The sequence below is a fragment of the Lasioglossum baleicum genome, chromosome 17 (assembly GCF_051020765.1).
Source record: "Lasioglossum baleicum chromosome 17, iyLasBale1, whole genome shotgun sequence".
NCBI lineage: Eukaryota > Metazoa > Arthropoda > Insecta > Hymenoptera > Halictidae > Lasioglossum > Lasioglossum baleicum.
The window spans coordinates 5,637,653-5,661,129 of NC_134945.1; the positions used below are offsets into that span (position 1 = coordinate 5,637,653).

At 32.7% G+C, this 23,477-nt stretch overlaps 1 protein-coding gene across 4 annotated transcripts in view; it reads right to left on the reverse strand.

The window, feature by feature from the left end:
- Positions 1-13,639, reverse strand: part of LOC143217654 (proton-coupled amino acid transporter 2) — an 88,763-nt gene extending 75,124 nt beyond the window's left edge. Inside the window, exon 1 of one of the 4 annotated variants that reach the window (XM_076442178.1) lies at positions 13,299-13,639. The gene's annotated coding sequence lies outside the window, so the exon portion shown is untranslated. Of the gene's footprint in view, positions 1-8,765; positions 13,262-13,298 lie in introns of those variants that run through there. The other 3 variants (XM_076442175.1, XM_076442177.1, XM_076442176.1) reach the window with 3 other exon arrangements.
- Positions 13,640-23,477: the final 9,838 nt, after the last annotated feature.

A 23,477-nucleotide genomic window follows, 5' to 3' on the forward strand; every position in this document is an offset into this window, starting at 1 on the left:
AGAAATATTAACACTTTTCGTTGTACAAAAAAACTTCTTAGGACAAGGTTCCACTGTTGGAAGGGCCACATGTAACGGTGTAAGGGAAACAATTTTCGAGGACATTTTTTAATGAGATTTCAAGGTCATCGATATTTTTTTAAATGGAATGAGATTTTTTTTTAATACATTTTTTAATTTCAATATCAACCCCTCAACTTCAACTTGAACTTTTCAATTTCAACGTCAATTTTTCAATTTCAAGTTCAATTTTTCAATTTCAACTCTTCCACTTCAACTTCAATTTCCATTCTTCCATTTCAACTTCAATTTCAACTCTTCCATTTCAACTTCAATTTCTATTCTTCCATTTCAACTTCAATTTTTCAATTTCATTTCGTTAATATTAACTTCAATTTCAATATCAACCCTTCAACTTCAATTTTTTAATTTCAACTTTTCAATTTCAATTTCTTAATTTCAATATCAACCCCTCAACTTCAACTTGAACTTTACAATTTCAATTTTTCAATTTCAACTCTTCAATTTCAATTTTGTAATTTCAATATCAACCCTTCAACTTCAACTTGAACTTTTCAATTTCAATTTTTCAATTTCAACGTCAATTTTTCAATTTCAACTTCAATCATTCAATTTCAACTTCAATTTTTCAATTTCAATTCGTTAATTTCATATCTTCAATTTCATTTTCAACGTCAATTTTTCAATTTCAATTTCAACTCTTCAATTTACGTTAGCAAGTAAACGCTAACGTCTTAGTCCGACAATAATGATGTTTTAGAGTTATTTAAATTGAAATATCTCCTGAACTACTAACTTTTCGACATACATGGGTTAGTACTTTTTTATAACGAATGTCCAGCTGCATCGATTGATGTATTAAAAAATACCTTATTCCATTTAAAAAAATATCAATGACCTTGAAATCTTGTATAAAAATTACCTTGAAAATTTTTGCCCTTACACCGTTACATGTGGCCCTTCAGTGTAACTTTGTCATAAGAAGTTTTTTTGTACAATCGAAAAGTAACAGAGATATGTATTTAAGTGTTCTGTGTGTGTTTCTTCAGACTCACCCTGTATTCGCGATCCACATATTCAGTATTAAAATAATAAATTACATCATTTCAACATAATTTACATGCAAAAATAATTTTGTCCAGCTTTTCGGTGGAAGCACTCCATTATCACGATTTTTCAAGGGTTTCGGATAATCTGAAGAAAAAATGTTTCGAATAAAAGTTGAACAGTATTTAAACATGTACAAACTTCTATATGTATACAAAATTTCGAAAAAACGACAAAAAATAAAAATATTTATGATATTTTAAATGTTAAAATGCATTTTTGATTCGATAATGTTACAGCTGACATTAAGACGAATTCAACGACCTACGCTATTATGACCTTGAGCCCATAAATAACGCTAAAATAGTTTTTTCCGACTGTTCGGACCAAATACTCCACTGTGTGCCGACTGTCCTTGACAGGTGGATGCAATTATGGGCGAACTTTCTTACCCTCATTTGTCAAAGTGAACAAAGTTGTTGTATTGCATGAGTGGCGCAGTAGAGCACGTTTTTACCACGTGTCACGATGCATCGGGCCAAGATTATTCAAATGTCAAACGTTTCAGCGCCGAATCGTCTGTCAATATTTGCTCAGACATCGTTGTCCCCACTTTTTTCCCTTTTACTTCCGATACAAGTCGGCAAGGTTGACGGAGACCTGTTTGTACCAGTATTTCCAGGACGAGCGTGAATTATGTGTCGCTCCTTCGAGAGGGAAACGACGAAGCCGTCTTCGATTTCATTAGCATGTTCTTCAGGAAATACGCTTTTTCGATTGAAGCAACTCTCTATTTAACAATTTAATCTTCTTATCAGTCCTCGGATTCGGACAATATCCTTCCATATTTGAATAAAAATATATTAGGGTGTAATGCATTGATCTTTCTTTGTGAATTTACCGACTATTGCGGATTTTTATGCGAAATAAAAATTGTTTGCACAGATAAGAATGAACAGGAACCAAACAGGAATTTCTTTCTTCCTTTAATAGGTCCGGATTAATACATCGGAGCTCTTAAACACTTTTAATCTATCTTTTGCTTTAAACTTGAAAAAATGTTTACCATATGTACATGTATCTACATGCATGAAATCCGCATGAAAATGACTTCAAGCTGGAATAAAATCAATTTTCAGCCGGATAAAAATGATTTTAAGCGTATGTATAAACGGTTCAAATGCATTCTACATTTATTCGTATTTGGATAATAGAACAATCTCTCTTTTTCTATCATTTGTACTATTTAACTTTATCAGTATATTATACGAGTCTAAACGAGAAAGAAATGTTATTGTATACTAGCTTTTGCCCGCGGCTTCGCTCGCACAGGAAACCGTTTAATGCCCTCGGAAATTGATATTGTTTCTCCATATAAAACCTTTTAACCCCCCATTCACCCCTATAGAGTTTTAATGTTATGTCATGCCGCAATCTTAGATTTCAAAACCCCTTTTCACCCCCTTAGGGGATCAATTTTTTAAAATGCCGAAATAGGTGTTTCATTAATTATATCAAAGAGCATTAAGACCAAGTATGAAGTAAATCCGACCACGAACAAAATATTCCTCATACAAACGTTGCAACCCCTTTTCACCCCCTTGGGGATTGAATTTCGAAATATCCTTTCTTATCCCTTGTATAGATCATAAGGGAAACCTCTGTGCAAAATTTCAGCTTTCTAAGTCCAAGGGTTTAGCCTGGGCGTTGATAGGTGAGTCAGGACTTCGCTTTTATATATATAGATAGACGTAGGTTGTTTAACGGTTTATTAACCCCTTGCCGTATTTTAATGGTTCTCACTCGCCATGAAGATTTTAAACAAAGTCTGCAAAATATGAATGTTACGCCTTTAAGCCTTGAGCAGTAAGAAAACTGTAGTAATACAAGAAATATAAATTTTCTTTTCTCTTCTACGAAAATCATGCGGCGAGGAGTTAAAAAGTTATAAACAAAAAACCGAACTCGAAGAGAACATTTAAGCGATACTTAAGCTCGTGTAGTTTCTACCTGCAGTCATTAAATTAATGCTAATCTTTTTTTATTCTAATTATTACTACTAATTTTAATTCAAAATTCGTAGATGCCACTAATATTCCATTTCAAAATGGCCACCGTTTTTAGCAATACCAGGTTCATAGCGTTTCAACATGGAATTTATTACCGTACGGAGTTCATTCGTATTTTGTTACATCCCAGTGAATCATTAATTCTTTGTATCAGTTCATTACGCGTGTTCTTTCTCGTTTTATGAACTTTCTCCTTTAGAGCTCGCCTCACACAAAGGCCAAGTGGCGTAATATTCCACAATTCCGTTTATAACTTTTTAATAAAGCGATAAACAATCTATATTCGTGTAGCATTTTTTTTCTTATTTAAATCCATAGAGTACGACTGACAAAGTTTGGCAGTTTAAACCTGGCACACCCTGTACATGCTTTAAAAGTGCTTTGAAATGCCACTTTCACTTTAGAACAAATAAAACGTGCAGAAATTTTTGAATGAATTTTTCAATAAAATGTAAAAGTAACATTTACTTTAAAAAATAAAAGATACAACAAAATCTGTGAACATATCCAACTATGTCAAGCTAATTCATTGTGACGAGTTATAGTTTCATCAAACCTATTGCTACAATACATTTTATACGCATAATAAAACATCCGAGTAGAACATTGATTAAGTTCTGAGCGATGGGTGCCGGGAAGCTTTGAAATGCTTATTGGAAAAAGAATATGGCCGTCTGTCGCTTTTATTTTTGAGCTCGATCTATGATCTAATCTGTCTACGCTCGTCGTGGACGATCGCCAAATATCAATGTCGAACAATTGACGAAAATGTTGCACCACACCGATCATTCGTGGGTCCTCGTCACGTGGTACGATGTAGTATTTCGATTGTATTAGGTGTGCAAATAAGTTACTTCCCCTTTTTTCTACGATCATAACATCTCACCGAGTTCGAATTACTTCCCGATTTTGGTGCCATCTGAAAGAGCGTTCTTTTAGTTTTAAAAAGAGACGTGACGAGCGCTCTAAGAGTTTCCAGTCCTATGCAATAATTTCAAGCAATATTGCGTGCGAGAAGCATCATTTGCGTCACTGCTTACTCTTTGCATTTAAGCCTAGAAAATCAGCTGTTGAAGCTACTGAAATGGTTTGTGCGGCACTGGGAGAGCGCTGTATCTTACAGAACATGCAAAGAATGGTACCAAAGATTTAAAGCCGGAAAAATTCGGAAGACGACGATCGTTCAGGTGCGCCGAGAAAGTTTGACGACGCACAGTGTGTCGAGTATATGGGTATTCGGGAAAAAAGTCATAACTCTTAAACTATGCAATTTTCGAGTAAGGTACCTTAATACTTTTTGAAATAAAATGCAAAGACGAATCGATTGGTATATAAAAAAAATTTTTTCTAATTACTTAAAAAAAAATTTTTTTTCAAATGCGACAACTTTGTCTTTTTTGTCTTTTTTTATTGAGTTATTTTCGATGGATTTGTTGAAGTCGTCATTGTTCCACGACGGAACATATTATATAAATAATACGCATAAACTAAATGATATACATATAATACAACAAACAATAACAAAAATACTATTACAAAATATTATAAATATAATATGTAGAATAAAAATAAATACTGTAGGAAATGAATTTACAGATTATTAATAACTTGAACGCGTTTGCAATTGACTATGTTCGACTTCAGTTTCACGTCTGATACTTTTGACCATGACGGCTATCGTATAAACAATTGAAAATAATGGACTGTATATTTAGAATAACATAATGAGTAAACATATTGTCTTATCGTTTCGCGCGGACTCAAGTAGGAACTGGATAGACTACGTTAAAGGCGTGGACGGCGAACGCACGCGTCTAAACGTCAACATAAATTTCTACTATTTTTAACATTTGTGCATATTTATGCACTTAAGATCGACCGTCATATCGAGTCTAATGTGCTTCAAATTAATATAATACAAAATCTCAAAGGAACCTTTTAGTACTGTCTTTAATCCTGAATTGAAAGATAATAAATATTTAAATAATTCTAAAGCCAAATATATAATTTACAAGAATAAAATTGAGCACATATGTAAGTACTTATCAAATGGCATGCGTTTAAAAATAATTGCAACAAATTTCTTCGAAAGACTGCGCAGAAAGCCGCCGAGCGCGAGCGTCTTAATATGGTTTTTTATTATTTTCTCCGCTTGAGCAAATGTGAGCAGATTTAAACCAACGCGAAATTCAAGTTTAATATGCCACCAATTACTGTAAAAAAATTCACGGGTGTACTTTGATGTACTTTTTTTAAAACTCTAATCAAAGATGATAAATGTTAAACCTAAAAAATTACGACAAATTGCGATTATTTAAAAAAAAATTTTTGGGAGATTGAAGGTCTTATAATGTTAAACACACCCTGTAAAAATCAAATTGAAAAACCAAATAGCTTGCGAGGGACGCATGTTTAAAAAATGCACGGAATTAATTTGACAGTAAAGTTTCAGCCTCAATTTTAATAACAAATTAATTTATTCAGTTAAAATTTAAGGCAGTTTTAGAACATAGAAAATGTTACGAACATTTTAGGATACATAAATTTGCCGATCTTACAACTTTGATTTTCGGCCTATTTTCCATTGGACGACACACTGTGCGACGGTCAGTTAGAGGAATTGCTCGACGAAAGCTCAACGGTAGTCGCCAGACAAGATTTTATTACATTTTATGTACGTAAAATATAATCTTGAATTTGGAAAAAAGGGGAAAGAACTTATTTGCACACCTAATAGTTCAAGTTTGTCGAATGAAATATGATATACAGAGTGAGTCCGAAGAAACAGAACACCTAAATATCTCCATTACTTTTCGTTGTACAAAAAAACTTCTTAGGACAAAGTTACACTGTTTGAAGGCCCGCATGTAACGGTGTAAGGGCAAAAATTTTCGAGGTCATCGATACTTTTTTTAATGGAATGAGGTATTTTTTAATACATCAATCGATGCAGCTGGACATTCGTTATAAAAAAGTACTAACCCATGTATGTCAAAAAGTTAGTAGTTCAGGAGATATTTCGATTTAAATAACTCTAAAACACCATTACTGTCGTACTAAGACGTTAGCGGTTACTTGCTAGTGTAAATTGAACAGTTGAAATGGAAATTGAAAAATTGACGTTGAAAATGAAGAGATGAAGTTGAAGTTGAAGAGTTGAAGTTGACGTTGAAGAGTTGATTTTGAAATTGAAGAGTTGAAATTGCAAAAATTGAAGTTGAAGGGTTGATATTGAAACTGAAGTTGAAGGGTTGATATTGAAATTGAAGTTGAAGGGTTGATATTGAAATTGAAGTTGAAGTCGAAGGGTTGATATTGAAATTGAAGTTGATATTAACGAAATTGAAATTGAAATGAAAATGAAATTGAAAAATTGACGTTGAAATGGAAGAGTTGAAATTGAAGTTGAAATGGAAGAGTTGAAATGGAAAAATTGAAATTGAAAATGAAGTTGAAGAGTTGATATTGAAATTGAAGTTGAAATTGAAAAATTGACATTGAAATTGAAATTGATGTTAGCGTTTACTTACTTGTGTAACGTCTTAGTATGACAGTAATGGTGTTTTAGAGTCATTTAAATTGAAATATCTCGTGAACTACTAACTTTTCGACATACATAGGTTAGTACTTTTTTATAACGAATGTCCACATGCATCGATTGATGTATTAAAAAATACCTCATTCCATTCAAAAAAATATCGATGACCTTGAAATCTTGTAAAAAAATGACTTTGAAAATTGTTTCCCTTACATCGTTACATATGGCCCTTCAAACAGTGTAACTCTGTCCTGAGAAGTTTTTTTGTACAACGAAATGTAACGGAGATATTTAAGTGTTCTGTTTCTTCGTACGTTTTCTCGGACAAAACTAAGTGCTTCTTCTCGGAGATCCTTATCTATTGAAAAAGAAGCACGCGTCAGTGCGAATGTTACGTTTGCACTCGTGCAGGATAACAACGTTTCAAAATTTACAACGTCGATATGGATTAGTCTTATCTTAATTCCAGGATCATTGCAGCGCCGTCAAATAAAACGCCAGACAGCGTTGATAAACGTAACGCAGCGTCTAATGAAACACATTATCCAAATCAAAACCCTCGAATTTAATCGTCAATAGAATCACGTAGTTTCCGGTTTCCCTCGAATAGTTTGGTGTATAGTGTACACACGTATCGACTGAAACCGTTCGCACGATATGGCAGTATCACGTGACTCCATTTCGTTTATCGGAAATGATAAGTTCACGCGTCTCAATATTCATGAAGATAAGTATACAGGGTGTTCGAAAAATGTTGTACTTCCTTGAAAGAGGTGATTCTTGTGGTCATTTGAAGTTACTTTTTCCTTGACGAAAATGCTCTCTGCAGTTTTTTTAAGGAGCTATTAACGAAAAAACATGGATCAATTAGAGCGCAGCTACAGCGGACGGATTCCGACTCGGCCAATGACAACGCCACACTCTGCTGTAGCCGTGCTCCAATTGGTGCTCATGCTTTTCGTTAATACTTTTGAATGAACTCGGGAATCGTCCCTTTCGAAGTACTACATTTTCGGGACACCCTATATGTATATTGCTCGGAAACATTTGACCAGCAGTAGCAACACAAACAAGGAATTAATCTATCCATGCGATAATTAATGTAACCGATAAGACATTTATTGAACACTACACTGTTATCTCTTAGATTGCAGATGATTATTCTAATAGAAAAATAGTTTTATGAATCAACACTTTTATGTGTCACTGAACGTTGCACAAAATATAGATGTAACAAATAATTTCTTGTCGTTCATATTATTTTTTTTCTGCGTTATTTAAAAAGAAGCGTAGACCTTTTGAAACACTATGTGTACGCATGGTATTTATGGAACAAGTTCGTAGATTCGCATTCCTACACTGAATATACATCCGTTTCTTATCGTTGATAAGTCCGTTCTTTTGTTCCTGTTGTTAAAAATTGAGAGCACTAATTAAAAGAATTTTCAAACACAGATGCTTTTCTGAACAATTTTTGCTGAAACGAGTTCCTTAGAATGGGGTATCAAACGAAATCAATTTCTATTTAGATTAAAATCCACGAAAATTAATAAAATCGAAAAGACAACTCTTCGTCGAGAATTTCTGTTCATAGTTATTTTCGAGTTAACTAGATAGCAGTGTCACAAATAAATATTTATTTCGATAATTCTATTTTTCCATTAGTACATCTTCGGGAGCTATTTTCGAGTACTAATTTCAAGTCTCGTGTAGCGTATAATTTCACACAATAATATTAGACAGAATGAATGCCAACATTTTCTACAGATCACAGTTATGTTAAGAATCACAGTTATGTTCCTCAACTTTCGCGTCTTCACCGAATCAATATAAATATGAACAATGTCAACGAAATTCCACGAGTTGTCAGGACAGTTTTTAATTCTGTATAGTATTAATAGACGGTTTTCTTTTCAAACCTCCCAATGATACAACTAAATCAAATATGATCGACTCTGATAGACCATCTGCCATCTTGCGAGTATCGACACTGTAGAATTGTAGCAGATTCTGGCTGAACGGTCCAACGAAACATAAAACTTTCCCGACAATCGAATAAATAAACAATTATAAAGCAATGGTACGTTCACCTGTTGCGAAGAAACGATGGAAAAGTATAACTGCTAATATAATCCGTGCACACAACGCACCAATGATTCTTTCCGCTCAACCCATAAGCGACTGAACTGCGAACGGTAATACAATTACTATATCAATGTGTACACGTCGAATGTCAACAAATGTAGCCATGAATGACGACGATGACACTATTAAAGTGTCTCGAATACCGTTAATGAAAATACCGAATACTAAGAAAAGCCAATAAATACTTTAACGCTTAAATTTATAATCGGTCGGGTAAATTTGCCAACTTGCGAGAAACAATCGTGAAGAAGTATTTATAATTTGCATTGCATTCGCGTTCGATTTATTTAAAAGCGATTATCAGTTTCATTGATTGCGACTATAAATGTTCGGCCAATCTGCAGAAACTTGTCCCGCTAATTACGACAACTGGCGATAAAATTCTGTTCCATAAACGTGACTCAATAAATAAAGTGCTTGCGAATCTCACACATTTCAAGCTCTATTTATTGCCTGAATGATTGTGTCATTGTGGTTCAATAAGTGATTTGCTTCCGAATTACACACATTAGGTCTATTTGTGGCGTCAATGACTGTGTCTGCTCGGACGATCAACCGTCGCATACGAGCGACGAGAATCATTAAAACTGAATGAATTAATAAACATGAGAACACTTTTCGACACTGTCCAATTAATTCTATGATCACGTTGAGATTTGCCACGAGCAATTGAGATTTATTTCGCGCGAAACGTCCTGTCAACTTGTTACTGTTACGTTACAATCGGTTTCCCACAATCATGATTAGTAAAATAATATTGCGGACTTTATTGCACAACATAAGATCATTTTGACAGAGTAGCGACGATAAAAACAGCGTAGGAAGCAGATAAAAGAATAGAGTCAAAGTGTGAAAGAGATATACAATGACTCACACATTTATCCGCACACTACAGGAATTATAAACAAGCGTAAATACTGCAACATAACTCCTATTTGTTTATTATTAGAGCCTTTATTTGCAGAATTACTTTACGACAGATTCTTTCAAACTTCCATACGAGTATCAAATTGTAAATTAGTGTGATCGAATATTTACTTTTGCTACTACATACCAACATTTAAATGTCCGATTAACCGCTTGCCTATCATTATCTTTACCGTTACAGTGATTAAAACGTCTTTATCTCCAAAAATATCGTGGAAGAAAAAAGAAAATTTATATTTTCATCATAAATATTAATTACAAACGAATCTAATTTTATTTCATTTCAAAAGAAAGGCGTAACATTCATATTTGTTAGACTTTGTTTAAAATCTTCATGACGAGTGTAACTCGTTAAAATACGGCAAGGGGTTTAATACTTTATCCTACAAAGTTTTTATTTTTTCGGATAGGGTATGATTAGATCTTTATGCAAAATAAAAATTTTCTACTTGATTTGCAACCAACTGGAGTGAAATAAAAAATAATTTTCTTTCTCAGCATGTTTAATAGGTCGAAGATATAACAGTATTTTTAAATTCTTCTAATGTTTTCACTGTTTCGTATTATACACCTACTCATTTTTATCATAAATGCATAAAATCCGCTGTCTACTTATGATGAATTAGACTATGGATTTTATGCATTTATAATACAAAAATTAATAGGTTAACTGTATAGCAAAACTGTAGAGACGTTAGAAGTGTTCAAGGATACTAATACACTTTTTACGATGATTAAACGAGAAAATATCATTTCATTTAACTTCAGTTTTTCACAATTGACTTGGAGTACTTTTATTTTGCATAAGATCCGCAGTCTGATTATAAATAATTCATATAATTCCGGGACCGTTGAACTTTTGCACGTCGATCAGGATTGAATTGCGAAAAATTTAACTGCCGTTCAATGTATGTTGAATATTAATTCACGGTCTACTTTGACCGTCAGCACGAAAATCCTCGTATACAGTAAAAACAACAAAAATATTAATCAATCGACAAGAAGTACATTGACCAACACATTTAACAGAATTGATAAATAAAGAAATGAATAACTTAAGCCGTTGCCCTGCAATATCGAGTCAATCTCCGGATGAAGATTTTTAACGGAGTCTAATAAATATCTTTATGCATTTACAGCAAAATTGAGTAGATGAAATACAAAATTGGTGAACAATTTTAAAAATCGCAAATGTCGATATATAATTTCTCCTCTATTAAAGTCATTAAGGGAAGAAACAACATTCAATTTAGTTTCTATTTCTTAAAGATCCGCACACGCACGCACGCACGCACACACACACACACACACACACACAGTCTAGGTATTCATTTCTTTTGAACCGAAATAAAATTCTATTTTGTTACAGACGATTGTATAATCTTTGGAGAGAACACAAATAAATATAAACATTCTTTTTTTATGAAATTCTGAACGATCAAGTATTTTTAATCACATCATTTATGGCCTCTGAAAATGTTCAAAAAATGATAGAATATAAAATTCGACAGAATTTAGTAAAATTTTTATCTATTCCAGATCTACAAAGACTACTACCACTGAAAATAAGATTTTATTCGATTCCACTGTCTCTTAAAATTCGTCTAGAAAAATTGCAAATTGTATGAACATCCGCAGTCTACAAATCACTGTAACCATGAAATAAATAGTAGTGCAAGGAGTTAACAAACTATCGGTTATACTTCTAGGTATAAATCATTATTAGCGATCAACGTGAACCCCGGTAAGTATGGCGCACAGTGGGTTTTGACCTAACTCGATTCAAAATCAAAGAACTTTCGATAGAAATGAGGTAGAGCGATAAAGTTTTTTTTTAATTAAAGCTGAAACTTTGCAGAATATGGGAAAAATAGGGAGATTACGGTACGAACGGTTTTTAACCTTGAAAAAATTCGTTAAACTTGCACAATTTCAAGAAAATGTGGTTTCTCCGTTACCACAGGCGGAAAACATTTTTTTTTTAACATGCTATATATCATTTCCCGTAGATTTTTTCACGCTGACTTCAAATCTGGCCTCAAAATTTGTCTGCGACCTCTGGTTTTTTCAAGAAATCGATTTTTGTGACAAGAAATCATTTCAACGAAACATGATTTCATTATTTTCTTGTAATCTACTTATTTTTTCCATATTCTGCAGTTTCAGCTTTAATTTAAAAAAAAATTCATCGCTCTACCTCATTTCTATCGAAAGTTCTTTGATTTTGAATCGAGTTAGGTCAAATTTACCCACTGTGTGGCGCCTGTGGTGCGAAAATAAGGAAGACAATGAATCTCAAGAGACGCAGATAATGGCTCAAGTAGCCACAGAAATGCCTCCTGTAGTATCTCTCTTACTTACAATTAGTCACGAACCAATTGATCAATGTCATTCGCATCCTTAACGGATAGTATCAAAATTTTCTCTCTAATCTAAAAGCCGCTGCCCGATAATACCATCAAAATATGTACGCTAAAGCAAACGCGTGTGTCTCCGCGCCACTGACAATGGAGAGGCAGAAAACATCGTCCGCGTTACACACGTGTGTCCACAAGCACATTGACACACGCTCGCGACATCCGCTGGAATAATTTCGTTTCGCAAGAAGTCGATCATTTTTTCGCGGGTGCAGACCGTAACATAAATCGAACGCGAACGCATAAACGGCGCGAGGCTAGGAAAAACTAGCCGTCTGTCCCTGCAGCCGCGTCTGTCCCAGATATAAAACAGTTTATATTTAAATCCTTCCGCGGATCTATTCGCTTCTATCGAACGCAGTTTGTCTTTGTGCGATTCTCGGTGGAATCGAACCTATCTGAATCGCGATCGATCAAATGCTTTATATTCAAAAACCCCACTCGATCTCGTTTTGGAAACGACACTGCAGACACTTCACAGATATAAGTCACTCCGAAATTAGTGTCAACTGCGTCTGGCAAATATCAACGCGTTTGCTACCAGCATTCCCTCGTTAAAAATGGCTTATTAACAGAAAAGAGTCGTCGAGTCTCCGAATATTGTGCACTACGACTTTAAACAACGAAATATTAAAACAACTTGTCAGACAAAAAAGTAACAGAGCCTCTGAATGTTACACTGTGCATTATAACTTTAAACGACAAGTGCGCAAAATGAATTTGTTCATGTGCGAGTAAACTACAGCACTGACATTATTAAATGAATGTCAAAGCTTGAGCGTAAATACTATTTTCAGCTATCTCAAGTTACTAAAGAAGAAAAGAAATTTCTAATTGGTTCCAATTTTCTATAATTGATGTGGACAATTTTAATTTTACAGAAAGATCCGCATTCTAGTAATTAATTGAAAAGGTTTAACACTTTCACTACGAGCAACGAGCAACCGCGAAAATTGGATAAAATCAAAGTGACTTATTTGATGAAATACAACTGTAAAAGTGAAGGTCTTTCCAAGCTTCTTGTATTTTACATCCGGTACGGTAAACGCGTTAGTGGAAGAATTTATTGCGCTAAGTCGGTAGAAAGAAATATACTCGTGTTGAGAAACGGTGGTACGTAATCGTGCGACTTACTTTTTTGTTGTCAATTCAGTGTATCCAGATACGAGTGTAGATACTGGTAACCCATGGATGATGGCGATTGTCGGCCGATCCGTAAGCACGTGCAACGGTCGGCTGCTTCCGCGCGACTGACAACAGAGCCGCGCTACTCGAGAATACACGGTCCTCAACCACCAAAGACTGCTTTGCTCCTTTCCTTGCTACCACTTTGCTACCGCCAGTTCCGAGCCGTGTCTTTCTTGGCTTTCCTCCGATGCTCGGCGACCAGGACCGAACACCGACCCACGATGCCTCGATAAATGCTGGCTACCCAGCTGCTAGCCAACGTACAAAACTGCAACCAATTCTGTTTCCACGCGATTCTGATCCTAGAGCACAGTTCGCGGCGATAATTAATTTTTTTGCAATCGATTTCTGTAACTAATTATTCAATGTAATCATTAATCAGTAGACTGCGGATGTTTATGCAAAATAGAAATTGTCTGCATCGACTGCAAGAAATAGAAACTAAATTGAATGTTATTTCTTCCCTTAATGATTTTAGTAGAGGAGAAATCATATATTGGCATTTTGAATTTTTCAAATTTGTCAACAATTTGGAATTTCATCTTCTCAACTTTGCTATAAATGCATAAATATCCGCAGTCTATTAATCAGTCAATCAAATCAGTAATTATGATTAGCTTCTATAATTGGTAATCGTTAGACTGCGAATCTTTATGCATTTATGTAGAATTAGAATATAATACTAGATATAATATTAGATGATTGCATAATTTCGTACCCGATTTGAAAATCAAATTCAATGATTAAATTTTAAAGATTTGGTTAAAGATTGGTTAAATTAAAATTAAAAAATGGTTAAATTTTCTACAATTAGAAAAGAATGGTGACTATATGTATAGTTGATTAATAAAGTTGTATTCTTTAAAATTTAACCATCGAATTTTATTTTCAAATGGGGCACGAACTTGTCCAATCATCTATATAATACTAGAGTATAAAATTCCACAAAATTTAATACGATTTTTATTTCTTCAGATCTATGTATAAAGGCTGCTATCACTGAAAATAAGATTTCATTTAATTCCACTTCCCTAAAATTTTCCTACAAAGATTGAAAATTGCATAAACATCCACAGTCTAGTAATCATTAATCAGTAATTTGTAAATCATTCAATGATTTTTATACAGATCTGTACGTTGAAAATTGTACAACTTGCCTTATGTGTAGGTTTATAAAGTTTGAAATGCGAGTTGCATTAAGAGCTAGAAATTAGACTGCGGATCTTTATGCAAAATGAAAAATGTTCACATTCATTGTAGAACACAGAAGCAAAGTAAAAACTGTATTCTTCTTTTAATCATCCTATTAAGCTGAAATTAATACATTGATGTCCTTAAATATTTTGAAGATGTCCACTGTTTTAAATTGTACTTGCCCATTTTTATCATAAATGCATAAAATCCGCAGTCTACTAAAAATAAATGAGTAGTAACTTGTCTAAGGATTTTCTATGTGAAACTGTGTAAAACATATATATGTTTCTAAAAAATTTGACAGCGTTGTTATTTTGGCAAAAGTACAGATCAAATCGTAATCAAAAATGTAATCATATCAAGATTAATAGTTAATAATCGTGTCGTGATCTAAAATCAATAGTGTCTTTTATACTGGATATACTCCGGAAAAAGAATGCAGTATATAGAAAATCGTTTTCGATCATTTTAGCTAAAAGGAAAAACGATTGGCTCTTATTTTGCAACCTTTTTGTCCAGTAAGATCGCACTATTCGAAATACTGTGCTACGATTGTCGAAGAATTTGTAATTAGTGATACATTGGTACAACCTTTGAACCACAAAAGATATCGTAATAACGTTTGCATTAAAAAATTTTATCAAGTCTTCGCTCTGCAGTTAATTACGATACGATACATCTTGCTTTTAACCGTGTCCTCCTTCTTAATTGAATACATTTAATTGCCCGCGGTGACCAAAGCGGTGTAAAGTAAAAGCAATTTGTTTTACATGCATATAAAAAAAATTGAGAAGTTAAGATTTATGATGGCACACAGTTGCTCTTTTAATCTTCTTGCATGTCGCAAATCATTTTGGTACAGGCATTTTATTAGGTTTATTAAATTAATTTTTGAGTCTGGACTAATTATGTCATTTATATATGGGGGATGCAGCAATTGATGTGTTCAAAAGGTAAAATTAGTAATTGCAGAAAATGCGGAACAGAGTCCATATCTAATAAACAGAAATAGCACGTTGAGGAAACTTTCCATTCCGAGGTTATAAAAACATACCACACTGTTAGAAACTGCAACGATGGAGGAAATAATTCTTGCATATTTATACATATACAGTCAGTTACGAAAGTTTACGTGCACCTAACAAATATCAAATATTTCATAAAAAATCCCCACAACTAATATTCACAAATCCCATGCGTAAAAGTGGATCAGATTCTGAAAAAAAGATAATGTTCCTCACGTTTATTATAATATATATATAGTAATAATAATATATAACAATAATATGACCATACAGAAATCTACAAAAAAAAAAACATCCCAAAGATATATTACAATTAATTAAACATACTGTTACAATGACGATAATTCTCGCAAGAACAATTTTTAGAACCTTTAAACACGTTTCCCGTATCGTAAATGTTGTGTTTCTGATTTTTGTACGCCTTCAAAGAAATAAATATAAAAAATAAAAACCATCGTAGTCAACGTCGATAAAATGTACAAGATCGTTATTTCCCTTCTTAGCTTCTACGTTTGTGGCTGGTGTGCGAAAATTGTTGTAATTGATTGTAGCGGAAAACGTGGTAAAAATATTTTAATTTGCCCTTTGAAAATGGTGAAACTGTTTATTGAATGGTTTATTCAATTTGTTTCCTAGATTACGAGGAAATATTGGATGATAGCGTTAGAAATTTAGGAATTTTGACGTCATAGAAAACGTTATTCGCAGTTACACAGATATGTAAGGCAGAATACGTAGAAAATATTCGAATTTATAATAACGCAGAGCTATTCAAACTCGAAGGGCATTTCTTAATATTTGTGAAAAATTTCAACGACTCTTTTTATTACGTCGGCATTATTTTTTTAATATACCGTGGACAATATACTTTTTAGCTGACAGTGTTAATTCTGAATGCAAACAGTTATTTGAAAAATAAATCAGAAAAGTATGAAATAAGGTCATCGGAATATCCTAAAAAAGGTAAGCACTTTTTCGTATAATAGTAAAAAATGCTATCTTTAAAATGTCGAACATTGAGTGTACGTTCCAAGTATCACTTTTTATACTAACTTTTTAACCTTCTTTTACCGTGTGTCTTCTACATTATTATAATCGATCTCACATTTTTAAATCTTGTCTTTGTTATGATTCTTATTTAGCAACCTCGACCTCTAATAAGTTCCGTTTTGGGAAATTTTAATTTTCGAAGACAATGAAATTGATTGAGACAGCTCAAAGTCTTTTCTCCACAAGAAAGTTGACAAGCCAATAATGTATCGATTCAATTTTTCAAACAAAAATAATAGCATCCAAACTTCGTCACACATGCTCAAGTTACGCGCGCGTGTCTCACAGACGAATCAATTACATCTGCAAAGATACAATTTTGTAATAGATGTATATCACCGTCACAAAAGACCGCTTTCATCGTCAAGATTACTAACGCGATGAAAATGATTGATTTGTGCATTCTTTTAAAACATTCTTCAATTTGTAGCAACTCAATGTTTATACATAATAAGCAATTGCCTTAAACAATACATTGATCTGCTATGAAGTTTGTTCACACGCGTCTCGATCATATAATGAATATGTTAAAACATAATTTATCCATCATTTTGGTTCATCATAAAATAAAACTAATATAAAATACAGTCGAATAGCAAAGATTATAATTTGTATTAAAATCAAATGAAATAGTTTCTCATACAACTACATAATATAATTATACATGAAAAATAACAATTAACAAATTGCGATAAAAGACAGAATATGTCTGGAAAACAAGATTAATTTATGTCTAAAGAGATTAACACAGTGCTTAACGGATTAGTTTATTTATTGTTATTTCGTACAACGTCTTAAACTCTATTTTTAGACCTTGAAGAGTATTCGCAGAATTTTTAATATATAACCAGACTTTAAAGGAACAACAATCATCCAAAAGAAATTAACCACGTCGCACCTATGCAATAAAAATATCATTCTGCTACATTATTATACAATTCTCAGAATTATTAATATAACCAGACTTTAAAAGAGCAATAATCATCAAAAAGAAAGGAACAATGAATATGACGCACCTATATGCAATAAAAACATAATTCTGCTATATTAAAATGATTTTAAAGAGCACATTAGTAGGCTCCCGTATAACGCAATTGAAGAAATTGTTTAGAAAGAGATTGATTGCATGTATATTTTAGGTGGCAATAACATTAATATGGTACATGTACAAACAATTATTAAAAAATTGTACAATTACAGTCCTCTCTGTGGCGAACAAAACCACGTGTTTGAATTGTTGATGCGACAATTACGATTATAAAAATATTGATTTAAATCTAACAAATATATTCTGATACAATTTACATTACAATATTAAACAAAAGTATTGTATTATGAATCGTAACATTCATACCATTTATAACGATGAGAGTAATTTTAATATACATATACAAAACTTGTAGAAATACACATCATTTTAATTGACTACATATCACACATATAACACTGACTATAAGTTGGCTTTTTGACTTAACTTTGGTATCAATTATGTTCGATGAAATTTTCAGCATGTATATAACTAACATAGATCTACAAAACATATATTTTAAATTTTCATTAAGGGCCCTAATAAAAAAGTTTTAAAAAATGCCTTTTTTATTTTTGCATGTAACTTTGTAAATTATAATTTTTTTGAAAATGTTGTTTGCATATCATTTCATAGACCAGTGCTTGTAATTGATTATAAAAAATCAGGTCGTTTGTTACAATTATAAAAAAGTTATTCTGTTTTAAAGGGCGTTCGAATACTTTCGTGAGCCACTGTATGTGCACAAACAAACAATTATTTGAGACGCAAACTTCGCTTTCTACGGCCGAAGACTGCTTTACAAGAGACAGGTATTAGAAAAATTCAAACACAGATTCGTAAAAATAGCTGTGTAAAATACATTTACAAAATTCTATTACAAAATTCGCTAGAGTGTAGTAAGATAACAATGTTAGTTGATTCTTAGCACAAGCTTAACTTGCCCGTAAACATATTCGCAGAATTAATTTCAACTGTTCGACACATTTCTGTAACTACAATCACAATAAAAAAAATGGTTCAAATAAATGTTATTCAGTTTAATGAGAGATATCGCAGTAACAAGAAATAAATATATGTACTACTTCCCATTCAAAAAAATTTTGGGGGTCACTGTTTTCCCCCAAAAGTTACCCACCAAAAATGCTAAACATACTACATATAATAACAAAAATAAACAAACATACTAAAATATTAGCCCCCCTTAACCATTTAATTTAAAAAAAAAACGATGTCAATATTTAATAGATGAAATAAATAATAAATTACAAAGTGGCATTAACAAAAAGAAAAATTATTATACATACGTTTCATAGTCTATACACGTCTACGGCGTCTAGGAGTCTAGGCTATGGTTCCCCAAAATTTTTTGGTATTCTGTCTCTTAAAAAAAACAAACGAAATTAAAGTTTTACAAACCCCTGCCTCCTCCTACCCTCAGATCATCCCACTACTAGCTGACTAATACATTGACACATTGATCAAAAATGCAATAGCTAAACAAAATGTATAAAACCATTAATTTCTAAATCTTTTTATTTGCAAATTTATTTGCAAATGGGATATACATACAACTTTTGCTGGTTTCTGCTTGTCATTCATATATATTTCTTTTTACAAAACATCAAAAAATGTTTATAACTATGTGTTACTTTATAAAAAACATTATGAAGATATTTTGTAGGAACATATTTTTCTATTTAGGAACTATCTTTCTATTTAAATAATTTAAATGCAGAAAACTTAACTAGACTCTTAACTAGTAATAACGTTAAAAATAAATGAATAAATGCTTTTAAAATATCTATACATATAAGATAGTTACCAAAATAATTTTGATTGGCTAGAGAATCGCAATTTTACCATTGTGCATTAGAAAATTCTTGTCTTGTCCCGCGAGACGTTTATCGAGAACAAACCAACATTTATAACATTTTTCACGATGAGGGTATTTTTAATATATACAAAACCTGTAGAAATACACATCATTTTAATTGACTATCACACATATTACACTGACTATAAGCTGGCTGTTTGACTTAACTTTGGAATCAATTGTTTTAAAAATAGAAAATAGGGCTGCTGTTGACTTGTCAAATCTCTCAAAGGTACTCAAATACTTTACAGGTATTGACAATTCTAATTGAAACTAGTGTTAAAATTTTGACATGTTGTATCAATCATTTAAGAGTATACATATTACATACGTGTGCAACTTTTACAATATTTTTCGTTCACTTTCTGTATATTGTTTTTATATATATTACCTTATTACTATTATATTACCTTAAGTATCGATTGATTATTGAAACATACACTAAAACGCATAAATCTTTAAAAAAATACACTGTAAAAAATTTTCATTTGTACATTCAAGAATCCGTTACTTTTCCCTTTTCTTTAATCTTATATATTATATGTATATATATAAATTATCTTCAAACAATGGCGCGATACAAATACCTGCAAATACTAGTGTCCTCCTATTCACCAATGTATTTCTTACGTCTTACGATATGATGCTTGTTATGAACAAGCAAGTCTTTTAAACAATTTTTGTTCACCGTAGTCAATGAAAAGTGCTACCATGAAACTGTCTATGTATCAGTGATCGCCGGTAACAGAGTATTACTTCCGGTAAGGTGGCGGGTCAAGGACGTTCAGTGAAACTCGATGCAAAGAATGCGAATTAACGATACTTCGACCTGCATTGAAATCTTTTTCGTTGGTTCAGTGCTCGCTGACCTGTTGCGTGTAGAATAATCGCATGAAATTACCGCTTCGCGTGCAAATAATACAGAATCGGGATCCCCGCAGTGTTCCAATCAATTACTTCGGTATTGTAACATGCGAGTGTCATCCGTAAGAACGTCTCAAGGATAAATGTGACCATTCAAGCATTTTATAAAAATATATATGTATCGTATTAGTAACGGAGAGGAATAATACACGGATTACGGCGAGCAGACAAGTTTATCGATTATTATCTACAGAGTGCATTCAATTCCAACGAAAGACTCGTTAAATCGTACCTTCGCAGATAATGCAAACCATACATGGAAACGAGGTCATACGGGTATGTAACATTTTTATGGGCGCGGAACGACCTTAAACTCAACCATCCATGGACGAATGCAAATATACCTGTTCATGACATGTTTTGTTAATTCGGGATCTCCAGTTTTCATACCAAAGTTCCATCGGCCGGCCGTGAAGATTATAGAACAGAACGAAATTATCATGTTATTAATAGTCTGCGGATGTTTATGCATTTATGAAGAAGTTGGTAGGGTGAGATATAGGACAGTAAAGGATTAGAAAAATTTAAGGATATCGTAATGTTATTTTTCATGTAACAAAGTCGTTAAGGGATGAAATCAATTTTTATTTTATCCCTGCTTCCCACAATCAATGCAGAACATTTTTATTTTGCATAAAGATCCGCAGTCCAGTTATTAGCATGAGAAAGATCTTGCTACGGTTTTCCTAAGACATTAAACAATACTTTGAATTTTAACAGTGGTAGCCATTGTCTTATTCCATCATAAATAAAATTTGTTAATTCGGTTAAAATTCAATGGGAACTTTCCTGCTACTTTTGGTTTCACGAAGCTAAAGATAAGGTACGGTAAGGATAATTGAATTAGTTTCACACAATTTATATTCTGAATGTAAGCCATTATCGTTTAACTTATTCATGAAACTATATAAGTCGGAAACTTTTTTATCTGATTTTAAACTGAATTAATAGGTTTTATCTTAAGTTATAATAATAATTTGTAAGAAAATAAATTGTAAGAACTTTCTTCATGATTGAATTATTTTTACACAATTTGCTTTCCGAATAACTTAAGAATTGTTTTCTTTTTTACAATTCATCCGCAGTACAACAACCATACTTAAATTTTAACAATTTATTCATTAATCATGCATCATTTATTTCAATAATCATGCTTTACTAAAAGAACGCTTAAAAATCTTCTTTTACACAATAATCCCAAACTTTTTCTTAACCTTCAGTTACTCGTACTCCATTTTCTACGTAACTGTGTACATAGAACTCTGTATGACTCCAATACATAAATAAAGTATTCAATGAAATAACTACTTCAATGCAAAATTGATATTTTCTAGCGTAGACGGCACCTTTGTTTATGCTCGAAATACTAAATTTAATGTTTTGAGATTGTATAAGTACTATATGCGAGTAATTAAAAGTTAACAGTGGACCACAGACATAATGTGTTAAGAAATGAAGTTACAATATGTTTGTTAAATTTTAAGTTACGTATGAAACGATTTTCAGATGTTACATAACACTTGTAACAGTTCCCTTTTGTTGAGCAAAGAGCGCGTAGTTCATTTTTACCGTACTTAACCTTCATTCCCTATCACAGAGATTGGAGACTAATCCACGATATATGTAGTCACAAACATTCGTACATTTGTGGCCTCTCTTGTGTGTGATTTTAGTGTAGATCAGTTTCCATTCATTATCTGTCGTGCTTAATCATGCGGATTTAACGAATTCACAGCACAATGTGTTTTATCAGCGACACGCATACTTCGTGAAACCAGACGATTTACTTTATGCCTGTTATCAATTACATCAAACTCGGTGAAAATATGCGATGTCACGTGAAATCTCGCGTGAAAGTAAAAAGTATTTTATTACGACAGAGCGGTAGTGGGCTGTAAAGAGTGAACCGGTTGTTCGAAGAATTAGCTGAAAGATTACGATTTCAGGTAATAAGCATCGAATCATCGCGTTTCATTGTTCAGCTTCAGATAGCATGAAATCACTCGATTTTTTTCCACCTTTAATCGTTGTACTGTGCGCAAGGATTCTTTCACGATCTTATTTTCTTCTATTGTCTGAAAAATGTTGAACCGGTAAACGCTTCTTACACGTTGGAAACCGTTCACAGAACCGGACGAATTTCTGTATAAATTTTCCGCTACCATGAATCACGGAAGTATCCTCATTTTCCATGGCGAGGGTCTTCTTCTTCGGCACGATTACTTTATCATCGTATCTAAGCACCAACGGACCCCAAAATTTTCCACTCCGATGACACAGGCTCGTCACCGCGATCAATAATAGGATTACTATATACCTCTTGAATAATAGATAATAACAACATAATATAATATATAGCAAACCGAGAGTATTCCGACAACGCATGCAGAATATATCGAATTTAGCAAAGATATCAAATTCTATCTAATTCCAATTTACAAAAAATAATTTAGGAACGTCTAATTAATAATATCGAACATTCTAAAGTAACCCTTAAAAGCGTTAATTAATAGACTGCAGATCTTTATGCATTTATGTGGCTCGTAAAAATTTTCAAAAAATATACTGGAGTATCAAATTCCACAGAATTGAGTAAGATTTTGATTTATTTCTGATTTATACAAATGCTATTACTAGACTGCGAATTTTATACATTTATGACAAAAATGGGTATTTGTAATTTAAAGTAGTGGACATTTAAAAAATCTTCAAGGACATCAACGTATTAGTTTCAGCTTAATAGGATAATTAAAGGAAGAATACCATTTTTATTTAGCTTCTGTGTCCTGCAATCAATGCAAACATTTTTTATTTTGCATAAAGATTCGCAATCTAGCTGTTACCAATGAAAATTGAATTTTTTGTCTACAAAACTTGAAAATTACGCATAAACATCCGCAGTCTAGTTATTAATTACTCCGTTTTCACCGGTGTTGTACAATCCTCCACGAATAAACGTAAAAAGTGCTTGCAATACAACACATTAAACAGTAGGTACCGTTTGTGAAATAAACTTATAAATAAATATT